A 21,179-nucleotide genomic window follows, 5' to 3' on the forward strand; every position below is an offset into this window, starting at 1 on the left:
ACCCTTTAACGAGCCTAGTTACATGACTTAGGATAAAAGCCAAGCCAGAATCTCCATTTGCAGACACTGTGTTTCGGGGTACTGCCCCTCATCAGTGCAAAGTGGGAGAAGATCTGGTTTGGCTGTGAGAGAGGCGTCTGACCGATATCCAAGAAGTATCATTTCTCCTTACGGAGAATAACATGCTAAGCATGTCGAGGTGAGGAGACTTAAAGCCGCAATGCTCCTCTGGGAAATATGCTAATTATGCAAATTGTCTCTTCAGAGAGGAAGAGGTCCTAGTCCTCTAGTCCTCTTCCTCTCTGAAGAGACAATTTGCATAATTAGCAGAGTGTTTCATGTAATACTGGTAGGCGCAGGTACCACACATGAGAGATATGGGGACCTTCAGAGCCCCCCACCACCATGACACTCCCATCTGCACCCCACAAGTATACTGCTGGGGGTGAGGAGCATGAGGGTGTGTGCACACGCTGTGGATTAGGTGTGGATTCATCCGCGCGGATTTTGTAAAATCCGCAGGTGAAACCGCAGGTCAAAATACCTGCGGTTTTACCTGCGGTTTTTCATCTCCTCAATGGAGGAGATGGCAAACCGCAGCAGAATCCGCAGAAAGAATTGACATGTCAATTCTTTCTGCGGATTGAAAACTGCAGATAATCCACGCGGAAAATTCTGCACCGTCTGTATTGCGGTTTTTGATTCCCATAGGGAATCATGGTACTGTACACCGCAGCAAAAACTGCTGTGGAACCGCAGCAAAATCCGCAGCGTGTGCACACAGCCTTAGGAGGCGCACTGCCACCGATACCAACCCATGGACTGCTGCCATCATGATGGTCAATGTGTAGAGATGTGGACAGTCTGACCCTGGGCCAGAAGACAGCACATCGCACTGTGTGTACAGCGTCATGCGGGTTTATATGTAATAGTGATGAGCGTCTTGTACTGTATTATGGTAAACTATGGCTGAGAGGAGACTTAATAGCTGTCTACAAATATCTCAAGGGCTGTCACATTGTAGAAGGATCATCTTTATTCTCATTTGCACAAGGAAAGAATAGAAGCAATGGGATGAAACTGAATGGGAGGAGACACAGATTAGAAAATCTTTTTGACTGTTAGGCTACTTTCACACATCAGTTTTTTGCCGTCAGGCAGGATCCGGCTATTTTTAGAAAAAACGGATCCGGCATAAATTTTGGAGAACTGTAGAAACGGATCCGTTTTTCTGCTGGATCCGTCTAGCAGGTTATATCTTTTTCCTGGGGGCTGGCCAATTGGATCTGAGCATGCGCAGACTTAAAAAAACGGATCCGGTGGCTGGATCCGTCTTTTTCTGGATCCGGCGCCCATAGACTTTCATTGTGGCAAAAAGCCGGAAGCGTCGGATCCGGCGCTTCCGGCTTTTTCGCCGGAGTCAAAAAACATTACAGTAGCCGTTTTTTCCAGGCGCCGGAATGAGACAAGTAGCCGGATCCGGCAAAAAACGGACGAACCGCAATGCCATCCGGAGCGATCCAGCGCTAATACAAGTCAATGGGGAAAAACTGGATCCGGCATTGCATTTCGCCGGATCCGGTTTTGCAAAACAAAGCCGTATCGCGCCTGACGGCAAAAAACTGATGTGTGAAAGAGGCCTTAGGCTGCGTTCACACGTCGCGTTTTTGCTGTGTTTTTTAACGCGCGATTTTGCCGCGAAAACGCAAAAAAACAGCATCTCATGCAATCCTATGGGATTCCGCAATGCTGTGCTAATGTGGATTTTCCCGCGGCGGAATCGCATCACGGAAAAATACGCAGCGTGCTCATTATTTTGCGGAATCGCGGCGATCCCGCACCCATAGGAATGCATTGTTCCGGTTACTTCCTGCATGTGGCTGTGCCCACCATGCGAAAAGTAAGCAGAACATTTGGGGATGGTACCCACGGTCCGGAGGAGAGGAGACTGTCCTCTGGGCTCTGGGTACCATATCTCTGTAAAAAATAGAATTAAAAATGGTGTTATAGTCACCTTCCGGCGTCCCGTGCAGCCTTCCCGGGCCTCAGCGATGCTTCCGTTCCCAGTAATGCCTTGCGAGACCTTTGATGACGTCGCGGTCTCGCGATACTGTAGTGGTCCCTGTTCCTCGCAAGACGCGGGACGCCGGAAGGTGAATATAACACTTTTTTTTATTATTTTTTACATTCTATCTTTTACTACTGATGCCGCATAGGCAGCCTCAATAGTAAAAAGTTGGTCACACTTGTCAAACACTATGTTTGACAAGTGTGACCAACCTGTCAATCAGTTCTCCAAGTGATGCTCCAGATCGCTTGGAAAACGCTAGCATTCTGCAAGCTAATTACGCTTCCAAATCGCTAGTTTTTCCGCTGGAAAATCGCGGGAATTTAAAATGCGATTTTCCCACTGAAAGGAATTCCGAAATTCTAGCGGTAACTTCCACGAGAGTTCCGCTACGTGTGCACATAGCCTTAGGGTGATCAATGAGTGGAACAGGCTGCCACGAGAGGTAGTGAATTCTCCATCAATAGAAGTCTTCAAACAGATGCCGGACTGACATCTGTCTGGGATGATTTAGCGAATCCTGCTTTGAGCAGGGGGTTGGACCAGATGACCCAGGAGGTCCCTTCCAACTCTACGATTCTATGACTCTAAGGTACACTATATAAATCATGCAAAGTGTTAATGTACGATGTGAGTAGTGTATAGTGCGAGGTAAGCTGAGGATACCAGAAGTACGGTTTATATAGTAAATGGTTTATGAACAGCATAGGATAAGGACAAAAAGTTTAGTCTTTAGGATAGGAAAGAGTTAATGATAGGACTAGCCCAGTGGGTGGGAGCTAGTGTTGATAAAAGGGATCCATTGATGAATAAAGAAAACTTGACACATGCAGGGAAGGATCCAGTGAAAACGGAGATGGTGCTGAACATCAACTTCAAGATGGTGGTGAGTGGGGCGAAATAGCAAAACTGACCCATCGTGGGCGTCAACAAAGTGAAACAGAGCAGAAATCCATCCGGCATGGGAAGTGTCCTGTCCAGAGAGACTAGCCTGTAGTGAGTGGTGCCTGCCCCAATGGGCGCTGCAGAAGAAAAATAATCCAGGCCCACTGCAGAAAGTCAATGGAGAACGGGCGTAGACTCCCAGAAAACGGGCAGGTGAGCCGGAAGTAGCTCCACCCAGGAAAAGGGGGAAGCGCTGAAAGAATAGACCCTCGGTACAGCAGGGTGGCACCATTGGTAAGCAGAGAGAGTCATAAGCAAGTTATCATGGAGCAATTCTATAATGCGACACTCTGCTGTGAGCCCAGACTGGCTAAATGGCAAAAGAAAATTCAGGAGCTGGGTCAGGAAATTTGGTTGGGAAGATTGTAGCCATCAGATAATCTACTTGAACCCTCTGCATGGTTCAATACCCAGAGCCGGACCCCAAGACCAAGGTTCCCCGGTCGGTCCCTGAGCCCAAACCTGAACCTCACGCACAAGTGGCTGTGTTGGTATGGCTGAAGCCATGCTGCCGGGCAGTGCAACTGAAGGTGATGGTGGCGGACCTCGCAGTGAGTAGACTTTAGCCCCCTGCAGGGGTCCCATCTCAGCCAGCGTCCTCAGCCCCCTTCCCCTGGGAGTATGTAGAATAGCCTCTGGTCCCGGACCCTGCTAAAGCTACGTGGGTGGCGCTGGTTGTGTAGAACAAGAAGGAGCTGTAGAAGTGGGTGCAAGCCCAATTGAAGCGCCCCAGAGGTGGCAAGGTTGGCCACTGGATAACACAGGGAGTCATGCGGCACTTCGACTCTACCAAAGGCTACGGGTTAATACAGGTGGTGCCAGAGATGCAGCCCGATCTGCATTGCCATTGTTCCGGCCACATAGTGTCCCAGAACCCCCATTCGACCACCTATGTTGGGCAGTCCGGAGCAAGAGAACCTTAGGTCAGAGTATCCAAAATTGGTGGAATAACCGACCACATCAAGCTGAATTTTATGCGGCGCACAGACTGCATTATACTATTATATGGATGACTATGAGCTGTGCATAATATTACATGTATGATTATGGCTGGTGCATTATACTGCTTGGATGACTATGGGCTGTGCATTATACTACTAAATGAAAAACTGGGCTGTGCATTATACTACTATATGGATGACTGGACTGTGCATTATACTACTATATGGATGACTATGGGATGTGCATTCTACTGTACAGTGGGGGAAATAAGTATTTGATCCCTTGCTGATTTTGTAAGTTTGCCCACTGTCAAAAACATGAACAGTCTATAAATTTAAGGGTAGGTTAATTTTAATATTGAGAGATAGTGTGAAGTACAGTATTTAGATGTATGGGACATCTTGTTCTCAAAGATTCAATTTTTGTGTTTGCGACGCCATTTTGTTGTTCACGAGTTAAATTTTGTAACTAGGGGAAAGTTCACGGCTGTAATGAAACCAGACTGTCCCAGTCCGAACAAGATATAAGATATGAGACTCTAATGAATGTGCTGTTGTTCTATTCTCTACGTCACGTAGCTAGGGACATATTCCGATTTTCTTGCAATACTATTGGCTTATAAAGTAAATGTATCACGACGATGCTATTGGTAGCTACGTACTTTGCATAATTAAGCAAAATACTATAAAAAAAGTGACATAATAAATGGGGTTAGCGATCTCCTTTGATCCTCCCATACAGAGACACATCTCCGTCTGGTCATTCTCAGTTGATAGCAACATCTTGTGGATTAATTTGGAAATCACCTGGTCAACCGTGAAGGGTTAATTTAGCCCTCCCTCAACAATAGAATATCAAAATTAAAATCCAGAAAATCACATTATATAAATGTATTTGCATTTTGCAGTAAAAAATAAGTATTTGATCCCTCTGACAAATATGACTTAATACTTGGTGGCAAAACCCTTCTTGGCAAGCACAGTGTCACGGTCCTGTTAAGGTCGGCATGCAGCCACCGCTGAGCAAGGACTCTCCCATACTGCAGAGGGGCCCGGGGTCAGACACGGCCGGATAGTTCAGGCAAACAGGACCTGGAGAAGCTAAAGTCAGTGAGCAGTGAAGGACCTACGGTCATGTGACTACAAGAGGGTGGGGCTTAGCGTCCTGCTGTCAGAGATAGGCAGAACACTAATACATGAATTCTCAAAGTCAGACAAACCGGGTCATACACAGAGATAACAGTAAAGTACCAGGGATGAGACAGAACGGAGAGTTGGGGCCAGGCAGTGGTCAAAGCCAAACAGACATAGAAGGTGCCAAGCAGAATCCAACAAGCAGTATCCAGAGAACAGACCGAGTCGTACACAGAGTATCAGATAAACAAGAACACAGCACAAACACACTCGGGTCACCACACTATGCCAAGGGCAAAAGTATAACTGACGGGGATAGGAGCTTCCTGAGGCTATAAGAAGCCTTTCCCAGAACCAGGGAGAGGCCACAATCATAAGCCCCAGGTGTGCAGGTAAACCTGCACTGGGATCACAACCTTTAACCCCAGAAATGCCAGTCATCAGTACTGGTTCCAGACATTAACCCCACATGTACGAGTCAAACCGGCACTGAGATCATGAAAGTACCCCCCTCTCAACAGGGGGCCTCTGGACCCCCAGGCTTGCCCGGGTACTTAGCATGGAAAGCCCGCACCAGGCGATCAGCATGCATCAACTGGGCCGGTACCCAGGACCTGTCTTCCGGTCCATACCCCTTCCAATGAACCAGGTACTGTACCGACCGCCGTACCAACCTGGAATCTACGATATGACCAACCTCGTACTCCACCTGCCCCTCGACCAAAACAGGAGGAGCAGCGGACTCGGAGTCTCCCCGGACTGCTTCAAAAGGTTTCAGTAGAGATTTGTGGAAGACGTTAGGGATCTTGAAAGAGGGTGGAAGGCACAGCCTATACGCCACTGGATTGATTTTTTCCACTTTCTTGTATGGGCCAATGAATTTGGGCCCTAACTTGGCTGAAGGAACCTTCAACTTAATGTTTCGCATGGAGAGCCAAACCTTGTCTCCAACCTGAAACGTGGGCCCTGGTGTTCGTTTCCTGTCCGCGAAAAATATATACCTGCCCTGAGACCTAAATATTCTCCGCTGGACTTCTGCCCACGTATTCTGTAATCGCTGAACAGAGCCCTCAGCCCCGGGAAACCCCGAGTCCAGACGAGAAAACTCACCAAAATGAGGACTGAACCCATAATTGATCAAAAAAGGAGTCATATCCGTGGATAGACTCACCCGACTATTGAAGGCAAATTCAGCCAACGGCAGTGTATCGCACCAGTCATTCTGTCTAGCAGAAGTTAGACACCTGAGGATCTGTTCCAGGAACTGACTAGTGCATTCCGTCTGACCATTGCTCTCAGGATGGTTTGCAGACGAAAAGGACAGAGACATCCCTAATTTTTTGCAGAAAGCACGCCAAAACTTAGCCACAAACTGCACACCACGATCAGACACCACATTCAGGGGTACTCCATGCAACCGGATCACATGCTGCACAAACAACCTGGACAACGTCTCAGCTGACGGTAGTGCGGACAGGGGTACAAAATGAGCCTGCTTAGAAAACCTGTCCACCACTACCCATACCACCGTATTACCCTTAGATGGAGGGAGATTGGTAACAAAATCCATGGATAAGTGAGTCCATGGTCTTTCGGGCACTGCCAAGGGCATCAGCTCCCCTGCCGGCCGGCTATGAGAGCTTTTAGAACGAGCGCAGACCCCACAACCAACAATGAATTTTTTTATGTCCGAACCAAGGGTAGGCCACCAAAAGATCCTAGCCACCGCCAGATGCGTTGCTGAAATACCAGGGTGAGAACTCAGCTTGGATTCATGGAACTCTTGCAAGAGTTTCAGGCGAAGTTTCTCTGGGACAAACAACTTACCCCCCGGCTTGGCCGCCGGAGCCCGCAACTTGGCCCCCTGAATCTCCCATTCCAATTCAGACGAGACCCCTGCCCCTGAAAGTTGGTTACACAAATCGGGAATCAACGGAAGGGTGTACGTATTTCGTACAGTAATCTTGTTGAGCTCACGAAAATCGAGGCAGAGACGTAAACCGCCATCTTTTTTCTTTACAAAAAAAACCCTGCCGCCACAGGTGAGACTGAGAGACGTATGTGTCCTTTGTGAAGACTCTCAGCAATGTAATCTTTCATGGCCAAGTGCTCAGGGCCAGACAAATTAAACAGACGGGCTTTAGGCAGTTTAGCCCCCGGGACTAACTCGATAGCGCAGTCAAAGGGTCTATGTGGTGGCAACATCTCGGCTTCGCTTTCAGAGAAGACATCTTCGAATTCTTTCAGGTACTCCAGAATACCTTCTGTAAAACCTGGTCCCCGTCCTGGCGCTGCGCCCAGGTCTGCCACTATTACACCTGGCCCCCGTCCTGGCGCTGCGTCCAGGCCTGCCGCTGCTCTCCGTTCTGGGCACTCACCTCGAGCCTCTCATGCTGCTGCTCAGCGTCCTGTCCTCCCTTCTGCCTCCTCCTCCTGGCGCCCTGTGAGGAGATCTGTAGCTAAGGCTATTAGGGCACGCCCACCGGCTCTCTTGCCTTCTTAAAGGGGCGGCGTGCATTATTCAAAAATTGCAATCAACCAATGGCAGCGCACTGGCTGCTATTTCTGGCCTCTCCTCCATAGGGAGAGCGACGGAGCAACGAGTATCTATCATTGCTACAGCCGGTTCTCATGCTAACCTGTCTGTGCTGCATCTGCAGTCTCTGTGCATTGTCTAATGCTCTCTGTTTCCACAGCATATCAGTATCCTGTGTTACCTGGTTATGTCAGCAACCATCTTGGCTTAAGCCATCCCGTTCCGCCTACAGCCATCCGAGTCCAAGGACTGTGTGAAGGTCACTGGAACCGACTCCATACCAACTAACCGGATCCAGGACCCAGTGCATTACGGACTCTGCTGTAACTTTTGTTATCCCTTTTGGTCCCGCTGGGACAGCTGCCAAGTGTTCGGGGTCTAACAGGAGGTAGCACCTGTGTCCTCTGGGTATTCCATTCTGGCCCTGCCTGAGGGGCTTTACTACGGGTGCCCGAGGCTCACTAGTCACGCCCCCTTCGGAGCCCACCGGACCGTGATCCCGAGGTTCCACTTAAAAAATAAAAACGAATGTGAACTTCACCATCTCTGCCTCCGCTTCCATTCATTACAGATTGCTCCGGCCATGGAATCCGCTGGACCCCAGAGGCCTCCGACGTTGGAGTTGTGCCAAGAGGTGACCCGTTTAAGAAATCAACAGGATAAGATCACGACGTATCTACGTAACCTGTCCACCCGCATGGATTCTCTGCAGAACCCGGCTGCTCCTCATTCACCTAGCAACACCCAGGTACCTGCTGTCATGACAAGCAAGGGCACCCGCCTGGCGGCTCCTACCCGCTTCCATGGTGATCCCACTCAGTGTCAGGGTTTTCTCAGTCAGTGTACCCTACACTTCGAAATCTTGGGGCATATGTTTGCTTCTGACTGTGCCAAAGTGTGCTTCATTATGTCACATCTAGCAGGAGAGGCTCTCGCCTGGCTGAATCCGTTATGGGAGAGAGGAAAACCGCTGGTTAATGATCTTCAATCTTTCCTAGAAACTTTTCGCAGGACCTTTGATGAACCTGGCTGGGTCACGTCGACCACTTCTGCCCTGCTTCGCTTGCGCCAAGGAACCCTCACGGTGGCTCAGTATGCTGTTCAGTTCCACACCCTCTCGTCTGAGTTATCCTGGAACAATGAGACCTTGCTACCTTCTGGGAGGGCCTATCTGGAAAAATTAAGGATGAGCTGGCGGGACAGGACAGGCCTACCATCTTGGATGACCTGATTTCCTTGGCGACCCGGATTAACCTGCTTTTTCAGGAGCGTTCCATGGAGATAAAGCTTGACAGGAGGTCCTACCACACGGACTCTAATTCTTCCAAGACGTCTACCTCATCCTCTTCTCCTGGAGCTATGGAGGTAGATCGAGTAAGTCTGGCCAGCCGCCGCCAGGAGGCGCGTCACAAAAACGGAAGCTGTCTGTACTGTGGTAGTTCCGAACATCTGATCCGCTTCTGTCCAAAGAAGTCGGAAAACTCCTGTGCCTAGGCTCGGTAGGAGAGGCCACCCTAGGTAGAGAACGTTCCTCTCTTTCGTTGCAGATCTCAGTCTCCGTGACCTGCGGAGCAATAACATTTTCTGGACTCTGTCTGTTGGACTCCGGAGCCGCCGGAAGCTTTATCCAGCAGACGCTTGTGGATCGCTACCACTTACCAGTTCAGGCTCTTCCCAACCCGTTGCGGGTAACCGCTATCATTGGCCAGCCTCTGACCGAACCCATCCAGTTCCAGACTGAGCCAGTGGAACTCCGGGTAGGTCTTATGCATTCTGAAAGAATCCATTTTTATGTGTACCCTGGTTTGTCTCACCCCTTGCTTCTAGGTTTGCCTTGGCTTCAGAAACATGAACCAGTCCTTAATTGGAGAACAGGCGAAATTCTATGTTGGGGAGATTCCTGCTCGGACCGTTGTTTGACCCGGATTGAACCAGCTTCACCCCCGGTCCAACCTGCTACCCTGCCTGGATTACCATCCGCTTACTGGTCCTTCTCGGATGTCTTCGGGAAAAAGGAGGCTGAAAAACTTCCTCCTCACAGGTCGTATGACTGTCCAATAGACCTTCTTCCTGGAACATCTCCCCGTGGGAGAGTTTACCCTCTTTCCCAGGCAGAGACTCAGGCTATGTCGGACTACATCCAGGAGAACTTGGCCAGAGGGTTTATGCAAAAACCAATGTCACCGGCAGGAGCAGGCTTCTTCGTGAAGAAAAAGGACGGATCCCTGCGGCCCTGTATCGACTACCGAGGACTGAACCAGATCACGGTAAAAAACAGGTACCCTTTGCCTCTAATTTCAGAACTGTTTGACCGTCTCCGAGGGGCCAGGATCTTCACCAAGCTGGATCTCAGAGGGGCTTACAATTTGATCCGAATCAGAGATGGAGACGAATGGAAAACAGCCTTCAACACCCGTGATGGCCACTACGAGTACCTGGTAATGCCGTTTGGTCTAAGCAATGATCCCGCTGTTTTCCAAGAGTTCGTCAATGACATTTTCAGGGATCTGCTTTACACCTGTGTTGTTGTCTACCTAGACGACATTCTGATTTTTTCTACTGACTTGGTCTCGCATCGCAGACAAGTGCGCCTGGTCTTACAGAGGCTCAGGGAGAACAGACTCTATGCCAAGTTTGAAAAGTGCCTCTTTGAACAATCCTATTTGCCTTTCCTCGGTTACATTGTTTCCTCCACAGGATTAAAAATGGATCCAGAGAAGTTATCGGCTGTACTCAAGTGGCCTCGTCCGTCTGGGTTGAAGGCCATACAGCGATTCCTGGGCTTCCCCAACTACTACAGTCAATTCATTCCTAACTTCTCCACCAGAGTGGAGCCCATCTCAGCTCTAACCTGGAAAGGTACAAATCCGAAGGATTGGCCTCCTGAGGCTGAGGAGGCCCTTGTTTCTCTCAAAAAGGCCTTTGCTGTCGCACCTGTTCTTCATCGTCGTAACTCCAATGAACAATTTTTCCTTGAGGTCGATGCCTCTTCAGTAGGTGCGGGAGCTGTACTTACCCAGAAATCGTCCTCCGGGCGAATGCATTCCTGTGGTTTTTTTCCAAGGTTTTTTCTTCCGCAGAGAGGAATTATTCTGTTGGAGATCGGGAATTGTTGGCTATCAAATTGTCAGGAGTGGAGGCATCTTCTAGAAGGAGCTCTTCATCAGGTAGTCGTATACACCGATCACAAAAACCTTGCTTACCTCCAAACTGCACAAAGGCTGAATCCTCATCAAGCCCGCTGGGCTTTGTTTTTTGCTCGTTTTAACTTTGTTCTTCATTTTCGCCCAGCTGACAAAAATGTCAAAGCAGACGCACTTTCCACCTCCTGATCAAGAAGAAGAACCGCAGCACATCATTGAACCCTCAAGGTAGTTGCGGTCGCTTCTACTGATCTTGCCCGGCTGCCTCCCGGGAAGACTTTCGTGTCAGCTTCTAAGCGTACTCGTGTCCGTCAGTGGGGTCACTCGTCCAAGTTGGCTGGTCACGCCAGAGAAAGACTCTGCAACTCATCTCCCGGTACTACTGGTTGCCTGCCATGGCTAAGGACATTCTGGAGTACGTCACAGCCTGTCCTTCCTGTGCTCATAACAAGACGGCCAAGCATCTACCCGCAGGTAGGCTTCAGCCTCTTCCAATTCCGTCTGCTCCCTGGCAACATATCGCGATGGACTTCATCACAGATCTCCCGATCTCATCTGGCTGTTCTGTGGTGTGGGTAGTGGTGGATCGCTTCTCTAAAATGGCTGACTTCGTTCCACTACCCGGTCTTTCAACTGCTCTTGAGTTGGCGGACCTGTTCATCCGGCACATCTTCCGTCTCCATGGTTTCCCTCTCCACATCGTGTCCGACAGAGGAGTCCAGTTCACCTCAAGATTCTGGAGAGCAGTTTGTAAACTGGTAAGAACTGAACTGGATTTTTCCTCAGCGTACCATCCCCAGTCCAATGGACAAGTGGAGAGGACAAATGAAATCATGGCTGAATTCCTGCGTCACTTTGTCAACACCCATCATGACGACTGGGTAGACTTACTGTCCTGGGCCGAATTTTCTTACAACAATCAAGTAAGTGAATCTTTTGGAAAGTCTCCCTTTCAGATTGTCTTCGGATTGCAACCCGGAATAACTCTTCCCATCTCCGGATCATCTGGCATTCCAGCTGCCGATACTTTCTCCGAAGATTTTTCTAAGGTCTGGATGGATACCAAAACTGCTCTGGAGAAAGCCTCCCAGCGTATGAAAAGGCATGCGGACAAGAGACGTTTGGATGCGCCTATCTTTCATCCCGGAGACAAGGTATGGCTCTTTTCTAAGTACATCCGGTTAAAGATGCCATCCTACAAATTGGGTCCCCGGTTCATCGGACCATTTGAGATCTTGAGACAGATCAATCCAGTCTCATACAAGCTGAAGTTGCCCACTTCCCTACGTGTGCCTAACTCCTTTCATGTTTCTCTCCTCAAACCAGTAGTTTTGAGTCCCTTCTTTAAGGATCCGGGTACCACTCCTGACCCTGTCTCGGAGGATGATGTTTTTGAGGTAAAACATATCCTGGCCGTAAAAAAAAGTAAGGGGTGAGACCTACTACCTGGTGGACTGGAAGGGTTTTGGTCCTGAGGAGAGATCTTGGGAGCCTAGGGAGAACATCCAGGTACCTACTCCCAGACACTAAAGACTACCAGCGGTAACTTCCACTGCCGGGGTCTTAAGGTCAGCCCAGCACTAGAAGGTCAGAGTGTAAATATAATAAGTTGTGTGCGAGGTCAGGGTTGCAGCTGTGTCAGTAACCAGAGGTTCCCAAGATGGCAGAAGGCACCAGGAGTAGGACAAAGGGGGAGGCCAATGCTATGATCTATGAGGAGGTGGTGGAGGACAATACCAATGAAGGCGAGGGGGAGCTCAGCCAGGGCTCCCCAAGGAGCCAGACCCTCGTGCTCAGTCCCGCAGTGGACTGTCCACCACCTACCCGCCCCAGCCTGTCCAGATCGGAGGCCCTTTTCCAAGCGGTTATGGCACAGCTCGAGGCTGGTAACGACGCCGCCCATGACAGACTCCTGGTGGCGGCAGAGAAAGCAGCAGAGCGTGAGCATGCCGAACGTGTGCTGCAGGCTTTAGAATGCCGTGAAGCCGCGGAGCGCCGGCACCGACTGGAGATAGCTCAGCACGGGCTCCCGCTGGACGTTCCAGCCCCATCGGGGACTAAGGCTTCCAAGGTCTGGGCGGAGGACTTCCCCCTGCTTGAAAAGGATGGAGACCAGGATTCCTTTCTGCTGGCCTTTGAGAGAAACTGCCTCCAACACCATCTGGCCCTGGATCAGTGGGCAAGGTACCTGACCCCCCATTTGAGGGGTAAGTCCCTGGAAGTTTTGGGGGACTTACCTGCCGGGGAGGAGCAGGACTACAACAGCATCAAGCGGGCCCTGATCCAGCACTACAACCTCACCCCGGAGTCGTACCGCAGGAAGTTCCGGAGCCTGCAGCGGGGCTCAAAGGACACCTGGACCGACCACATGCGGGCACTGCTGAGAGCTGCGGAGCACTAGACCTCGGGTCTAGAGCTTACCACCCGCCAGGAGATCAAGGAACTGTTCGTCACTGAGCAGTTCTTGTGGAACTGCCCAGAGGACCTCCAGCAGTTCCTCCGTGACCGGAAACCAAAGGGGGCTTCTGCTACAGCCGCCCTGGCAGACGAGTATGCCAACAACGGCGTCTGAGCCAAAGAAGCCTGCCAGCAGCACCTGGAGATAAGAGTTAATCTCTATCATAGCGCATGGCGGGGCGGCCATGCGAGGCTTTTATAGCCACGACCTTCTGGGACCTTCCTGACGGTCCAATTAGAGCAGGAGCAGGACCTGAGCATGTGACCTCCGATCTCCAATGAGAGATCGTCCCACGGGCATGCTCAGTGGACCGAAAGGAGGACTTAGTCCCTGGAGTAGCTCGCTACTGACTAACATGCATTGCTATAGCTGGACCAGAGCTGGTAGCAGCAGCCAAACCCATAGTGCTAGTCTGAGCAGAGCGCTGGGATCAACGAATCTGCTGAGCAGCCTCCTCTGCCGCCGAAGAGGAATGGGAGACCGCAGAAGGCAAGGCTCGGGATTCCTGCTGTGCAGCAACAGGAACCTGATGCCTAACAGTGGCAAGATGGATCTTCAGATTGGATACTTGCCATCCTTGTGGATTGAATGAACAATTGAATTTTGATACTTTTTGTAGATCCATCCCCCAAAAAAGAACTTCTATTTACATCTACAGTATGTCCCCCCCAACACTGCCCCCCTCCTTACCCAACTACCCCCCCTTCCCTTCCCTCCCCTTATTTTTACTCCTGGCTCATTTTATTGAATTAACCTATCCCCCGATCTCCCCCTTTTTGCCCCTTTTGCAGTTTATAAGGGGTAGTGGTAGGTTTCCTATAAAATATATGCTAACTCTGGGCCCCTATTATGGGTGGAAACACTGAGGGTTGAGTATAAGGGGACCTAATCAATTACACTGGACTTTTATATTGTCATGAAGGCTATAGACATTGTTATGTACAAAGTGATGAACCCCCATGTAGGGGAACATCTAGAAGGAAAACACGTGTGGAGATAGAGAAAATTCTCCGTGTTTATATATCTGGTTGAAGTTCGCATCTGATGAATGTACTTGAAGGATTAGATAACATGCATGATTTGACTTTATAAAAAAACAAGACATGTTTGAAATACAAATATAGTTTGTACATTATGGAAGGGAGTGTATGTATGTCCTAGATGATGGTATAACAGAACACTACGTCTCTTGTATTTCTTGTATTTCCGTCAGGTTTGTGTTTCACTTAAGTGGAATGCACTGAGTATCCTGATTTCCGCTATCATTGGCCCGCCGGATGTGACATGTACAAGATAGCGCATCCACTTCCTGTCAACTTGCGCTCCACTACATGGAATGCAGGAAGTTCCAACTACTATTGTCCTGCCGGATATGACGCGCACAAGATGGCGTGTCCATTTCCGGTTGATTTGCGCTCCACCACATGGAACACATGGAAGTTTACCATGTGTAATCTCAGGCGGAGATACGATGACGCATTGTCCAATGGGGGTCGCCAGACATTGTGCGATAATGACACCACCCTTTGAAATTTCCAATAGATTATAAGTACAACCATGGAGAGGGGCTGCCATGATGAGGTCACACGCCGTGGGCATTCCTCATGGAATAAGTGTAAATAAGAATGAAGTTGTGCTGTGATACCCCTTCCAATGACCCATACATAGGCTGAGGCACAGACGGCCACACCGGCTCTAGGGATATCCTGCCACTGCAGGTCCCTTTAATGAAGACAGACACATATGAATTTTCCACAGACGGCATTTCAGAATGATGAATCCCCAGGAATGGGGAGGAAACGCGTAGGGAAGATACACATATATAGTTTATATACATACATTTTTCCTGTGGTTGGTGGGTTGTCCATAGCAGGGCATACTTGGAGCCTGTCCTTGTGAGGACGGGAGCTGTACAGTGGCACGACAGGGAGTCAGAGAGAACCATTGGTTTTCTATCCCTTCCCGCTTTATGAAAACAAATGGTTAAAGGTGGACCTGCTATGGAAAACGTATGCACGAGCACTTTTATACATGGTTTCTTTTTTGTCATTTTTTGTCCATGATTTTAGTGTTGTATTAAAAGTTATGTTTTATTAAGAAAGGAGACTCCTAGCTATACTCATATTGATACTAAGGTCATGTTCTACCTTCTCTCTTTCAGGGGGACAGGGATCCTGCACCCAGGATCCAACGTCACTAGCCGCAAATGTGCGTTATATGCCAACAGACTCTCCTCCTCACATGGCAAACCCTTATGTCAGGAGTGTATTGAGAAAGTTTTGAAAGAATAACAGCCCTCCTTGAAAAAGGACATTAAGGACATTGTGCGTCAGGAGATACAAGCTTCCTTGGCATCCTTCTCCCAGCTAATACCAGCCCCTAGTGCTCCCCCAGCAGCAAAAAAGAGGAAGATTCAGCAGGTAGAGGACTCAGACTCCCAGGAGTCTATCACAGTCAAAAGGCAATACTGTCATCAGGTCAACAAAAAGATTAATTTTATTAGAATACAAGTATAAAAATGTATACAGACGGACAGATAAAAGATGGGGCTATAAGGTGGAACACGTCATTCCAACCACACTACCGAGGCCCAGGACAAAACTGCAGGGAAACAGGCATACAGAAAACATCATGCTAGTGCATATATATCTCACACATAGCTCCTCTATGAATAAATATAACCACAGGTATAAGGTAACTATATCGAGCATCCATAACAGAGAGTCTGGCATAAAGCCATATAAAGTATCAGGCTAATAGCGCAACATAATGGTTCACAAAATCAGGATGCAATTACCTTATGAGGAGCAGAATGGACCACCTTCCCCGACAGCCTTATCCGCCCCGACGCGCATTTCGGCGTGCCTTTATCAAGGGGCATAAGGTCCATGTTGTATGTATGGTCTATTAATAGTAACAGACCCGGAAATCACCATTGCAGCCGCGCGGCCCCCTGATGGCGTCACATCCGCCGGATCGCGCTCCAGCGGGCAGCCGAAAGAGTCACGTGGGCCCCACGTGTTCCAGAGCTCAGCGCACCGCCGAGCTGCAACCAGCCGACATGCTGAGAGCAGGGCACACGCGCGCCGCAATGTGAGACAGGAGGCACCATCTCAAGTGCTGGAGGCACCATCACAAGTGCTGGCAAAGAATGACAGCCGGAATAGTGCAAAAATGTACATAAACTATACATAAACTGTGCAAAATGTGGCCAGATAAATAAATGCATATAATTACAGGGTATTAATAAATCATTATTAGCAATTATAGATGCAGTAATATACACATAACGGCCACATGAACAACAGCATTGTAAATACGGCTGACAATATAGTAGCAAGAGATTATTCTCACAGTGTAGTACATTATTAACATAATAAATCATCCCACAACGCAGTTCGTGCCAATTACCGCCAAGCACCCTTTACAAAAATACAGGGATTAATACAGAAACCCCCCATATACACATCCATATATATCATTTTATGGCCATTCAAGGTAATACATATAAGAAATATATCCATACATACAATTGTAAAACACATTAGAACGGTCCAATTGATCAAAATAATCACTATAATGAAAATATATTCATATATTGGACCATAACTAGATGTATTAACATATGTATTACAGAAACATATGAAGAATAGCCAAAACTAGAATAGAACATTACAAATATATATATTTTATGAATACATGGTTGGAATACGCATACTGTATATCTAAAGAAACACATACATACATGTATGTCAATAAGGCAGCATACAATGCCCTAAACCATAATCATAGGCAAGCATATACATATGTATCCAAGAAGACATGGCACAAGTAGAAGACAACGACGACTGCGGAACAAGCCAAAAGATTGAGGGACGTCCACGACCTATCCAGGTAATGGTAGCCAAATTCAATACAACGAACATCTACAAGAGAATAAGTAAAAAAGAAGAAATATTAAAACCAAATAAAAACAGTTTATGCGGAGGAATAGCACAACACAGAGAGCTGGCGACTACAGAAAACGACAAAAAGCTGAGGTTTTCATTTAATTCCAGTGGCTGAACAGTATTGAGGGTCCAAATCCACGGACTTTCCAACTGGCCAAGGCGCTTAGCTTGCCTCCCCAAATATTTATATCCAAAATATCAATACCCCGTACTCTTAGAAGGGTACTATCACATTGATGGAATAACTTGAAGTGTTTGGGGATTGTTTTGAGGGTGGTTGTCTCATCATGTCCGCTGGCCGCCTGGATACCCAAGACATGTTCTCTAATACGAACTTTTAATTGGTCGTAATCCCAACGTATATCAGCCCACAAGGGCAGGTGGCAAAATAGATGACATAACGTGTGGTACATGTAATCCATTTTTTGATTTTATAATTCCTCGTACCACCGTAATTATAAAAATCATTGCATCTATCAACATTGGGACATGCGACACAGCGGCCATAAGGAGTACAACCACCCCCAATCGGAACAGTATCCAAAAATGTTTGTGACTGTAGGCCCACGTCATGACTCCTAGTTAGGAGATCGCGTAGGTTCCAAGCACGTCGAAACATAAGTGGACGCTTAGGCAAAAATTGACTAATTACAGGGTCTACTTGCAAAATGGGCCATGCCTTTGTTTATGTGAATCTGACACGATCCGAGAATGGATGAAACATCGCTATAAACCTACATTGATTCATAGTGTCAGATTCCACAGCCTGTTTTTTATAAAGCAACTGATTGCGTGTAGAATATTTTGCCCTTCTTAATAATCCGCTTACTGTACCCATGCTCCAAGAACCGCAATTTCAATTCATCCGCTCACTTCTCAAAGTCCATATCCGTGGAACATAGACGTCGCAAGCGGAGGAATTGTCCCACCGGTATGGAAGTAACCATATGGCGTGGATAGCAGGAGGAGGCATGTAACAGTGTGTTGGTAGATGTCGGCTTACGGAAAATATCCGTTTTCACATTGCCACTGCTATCCTTAGAGATTGTAACATCAAGGAAGTTGATACTAGTTTTATCCCATTCGCAGGTCAAGGTGATATTGAGATCACTGTTATTGAGGCATTTGACAAATTGCGCAAGGTCGATGGCCGTGCCCTGCCAGACAAACAGGATGTCATCAATATACCGCATCCAAAAGGGGACGCGGTCTATCGATAACATCCGGCCTGACAGAAAGAGGTCCCTCTCCCACAGCCCCAGGAACAGATTAGCATAGGTTGGTGCAAAGGCCGCGCCCATGGCTGTCCCCTGGAGCTGCAGGAAGAAGGACCCCTTAAAAACAAAGAAATTGTGTGTGAGGGTGAATTCCAGCAGTTCCAGCAGGAGTCCCCTCAAACCAATAGATAGATTCGAGGTTTGAAGAAAAAATTTAACCGCCATAATACCATCTGTATGCTTGATGTTAGTATAAAGGGACTCTACATCTGCTGAAACTAACAGGGATTCACCCTCGAGGCATAGACCATCGACCTTGCGCAAAAGCTCCCCAGTGTCTTTCAAATAGGAAGGGAGGACCGTAACGAGGGGCTGGAGGTGGAAGTCAATCCAGCGATTGACATGCTCCAAAAAGTTTCCCCTCCCTGACACAATAGGGCGTCCAGGCGGTGACCTCAGATCCTTATGAATTTTAGGTAGTAAGTAAAAGGTGGCCACAGTGGGCTTACTAGTAGCGCCGAAGCCAGCTCCTTGGTGATGTCGTCCTGTGTAGCCCTTCTAATGATGGTTTCCAATTGACTAGAATAGGCACTCAAAGGATTATAGGTCAGTTTTTTGTAACAGACACATAAGTTTCCTTTTCGCATAGTTTAATAGGCCACAGGACGACATTACCACCCTTATCAGCTGGCTTCAGCACCACATCGGGGAGACTCTGGAAGTACCTAAATCGAGTACGCTCCTCCCTAGTCAGATTATCCTCCCCAGAAAATCTAGGGATCTGAATAAGTTCCTGGGTCACCACCTGGACAAATAGATCAACATGTGAACATGTAGCCAGGGGGGAACTTCGTAGAACGAGGACGTATTGAAGGAGGGATCTTACCTCCCTCATGGACAAGTTCTACCACCAACTCCTCCAGGGTTCTTAGGGCCTTTTGTTCCTCCTCTGTGGGAAAAAGTCCATTACTATCATTATTGAAAAAATGCCTCTTCAGCAATAATGACCTAGCAAAGAGGTTTAGATCTTTAACAGTGGCAAATGTGTCAAATTCTGAAGTCAGTGAGAAAGAAAGACCCCTCCCCAGAAGTGATATATCAGAAGGAGATAATACATAATGGCTTAAATTAATTACCCTATTGTCCCTTTTGTCCAAGCCCGTTGGATAAATATGTTTCCTCCTATAGGGATGGTATGAGTGATCACGTAGCCGCAGAGTACCAGAGGAAAGTGAAGTATTTGATGGCATACGAGGTAGGCTAGAATGAGTTTTCCTCCAAAAATAAGCTTTGTTATTCTGATAGTCCTTCAAATCCCTGCTGAATTTAGAAAGTTGATTCTCTTGAATATTCTTCACTACACTATCCAGGGATTTCTCCAAATCACTATCAAATTGTTGTAGCCTATCCTTAGGGCAGTCAGTTCTCAAAGCTGCTTGTGTATCATCAATTAATTTATCTAGTTCACTAATATTAGAATTATTTAGATTAATCAAAAGTTGCATAATGGTGACAGAGCGGCTATTACAAGTCTCCTCCCATTTTTTAATAAATTGATCATCCTCGACAGGAAAGGTGGGGATCACACAGACCCTCAAGACCCTGGGAATCATTTTGTTAAGGATATATTTATCCAGAAATGTTTTGTTCCACCATAACTTGGAACGTTTAATTACTGAGTTTTTAATCACCAACAGCCTATCATCGTAATCAGAGCCGCCAGCACACTGTGCAGTAGCCCCACCAGCACCGAAGGTCTGTTCCAGTTGATTGAGCCATACTTTCTCTTTGGCTCGATAGTCCATTTCATCGGATAGATAACCTGTGCATAACACAGTAAAATGTACATATAAGATAAGTCTAATGAACATAATTGGTGGAAAAAGTCAACCAAACTTGTACAGAGTAGAAACACAATCTCAGAAAAAAACACCCAACTAGGACAGTATGTGACCAACTGCAATGATATAATCACAGTCAAAAGGCAATACAGTCATCAGGTCAACAATAAGATTAATTTTATTAGAATACAAGTATAAAAATGTATACAGACGGACAGATAAAAGATGGGGCTATAAGGTGGAACACGTCATTCCAACCACACTACCGAGGCCCAGGACAAAACTGCAGGGAAGCAGGCATACAGAAAACATCATGCTAGTGCATATATATCTCACACATAGCTCCTCTACGAATAAATATAACTACAGGTATAAGGTAACTATATCGAGCATCCATAACAGAGAGTCTGGCTTAAAGCCATATAAAGTATCAGGCTAATAGCGCAACATAAAGGTTCACAAAATCAGGATGCAATTACCTTATGAGGAGCAGAATGGAACACCTTCCCCGACAGCCTTATCTGCCCCGACGCGCGTTTCGGCGTGCCTTTATCAAGGGGCATAAGGTCCAGGTTGTATGTATGGTCTGTTAATAGTAACAGTGAAAATGAGGATGAGTGACCTAGTGGAGATCAAACATCCAACACTGCGGAGACACCATCACATGTTTCTCAATGCAGTGATCTAGAGCAATGACCCCATCCCTTATGGGAAATATGCAAAAACATGCAAAACACAAGCCGCGGAGACACCATCACGTGTTTCTCAACGCAAGCAATGACTAGCCAGGTCTTTCCCCGGGAAGGGCAGTCTCCAATGAAGGAAACCACCTATGCCAAAACATGGTATCCATCCACAGACAGCTGTTTCGGGGTATTGCCCCTCATCAGTGTGGAGTAGGAAACTGGCTAGTAGGAGCAATGCCTAGTAAAAGACTGTGAAAATG

General features: G+C 47.6%; 2 long non-coding RNA genes across 2 annotated transcripts; one reads left to right on the forward strand and one right to left on the reverse strand.

Moving 5' to 3' along the window:
* The first annotated feature begins 144 nt into the window (after nucleotides 1-144).
* On the forward strand, nucleotides 145-16,477 carry LOC141097209 (uncharacterized). Its single transcript, XR_012233874.1, has 2 exons — nucleotides 145-199; nucleotides 15,387-16,477. It is a non-coding gene; the product is annotated as an uncharacterized lncRNA (long non-coding RNA).
* LOC141097208 (uncharacterized) lies at nucleotides 15,699-20,918 on the reverse strand. The gene is made up of 4 exons (XR_012233873.1): nucleotides 20,713-20,918; nucleotides 19,529-20,214; nucleotides 19,279-19,341; nucleotides 15,699-17,151 (listed from the first exon to the last, which is right to left on the reverse strand). It is a non-coding gene; the product is annotated as an uncharacterized lncRNA (long non-coding RNA).
* Between the last annotated feature and the right edge of the window lie 261 nt (nucleotides 20,919-21,179).

Source organism: Dendrobates tinctorius, unplaced genomic scaffold, assembly GCF_039654945.1.
Source record: "Dendrobates tinctorius isolate UK_male_01 unplaced genomic scaffold, ASM3965494v1 ptg000083l, whole genome shotgun sequence".
NCBI lineage: Eukaryota > Metazoa > Chordata > Amphibia > Anura > Dendrobatidae > Dendrobates > Dendrobates tinctorius.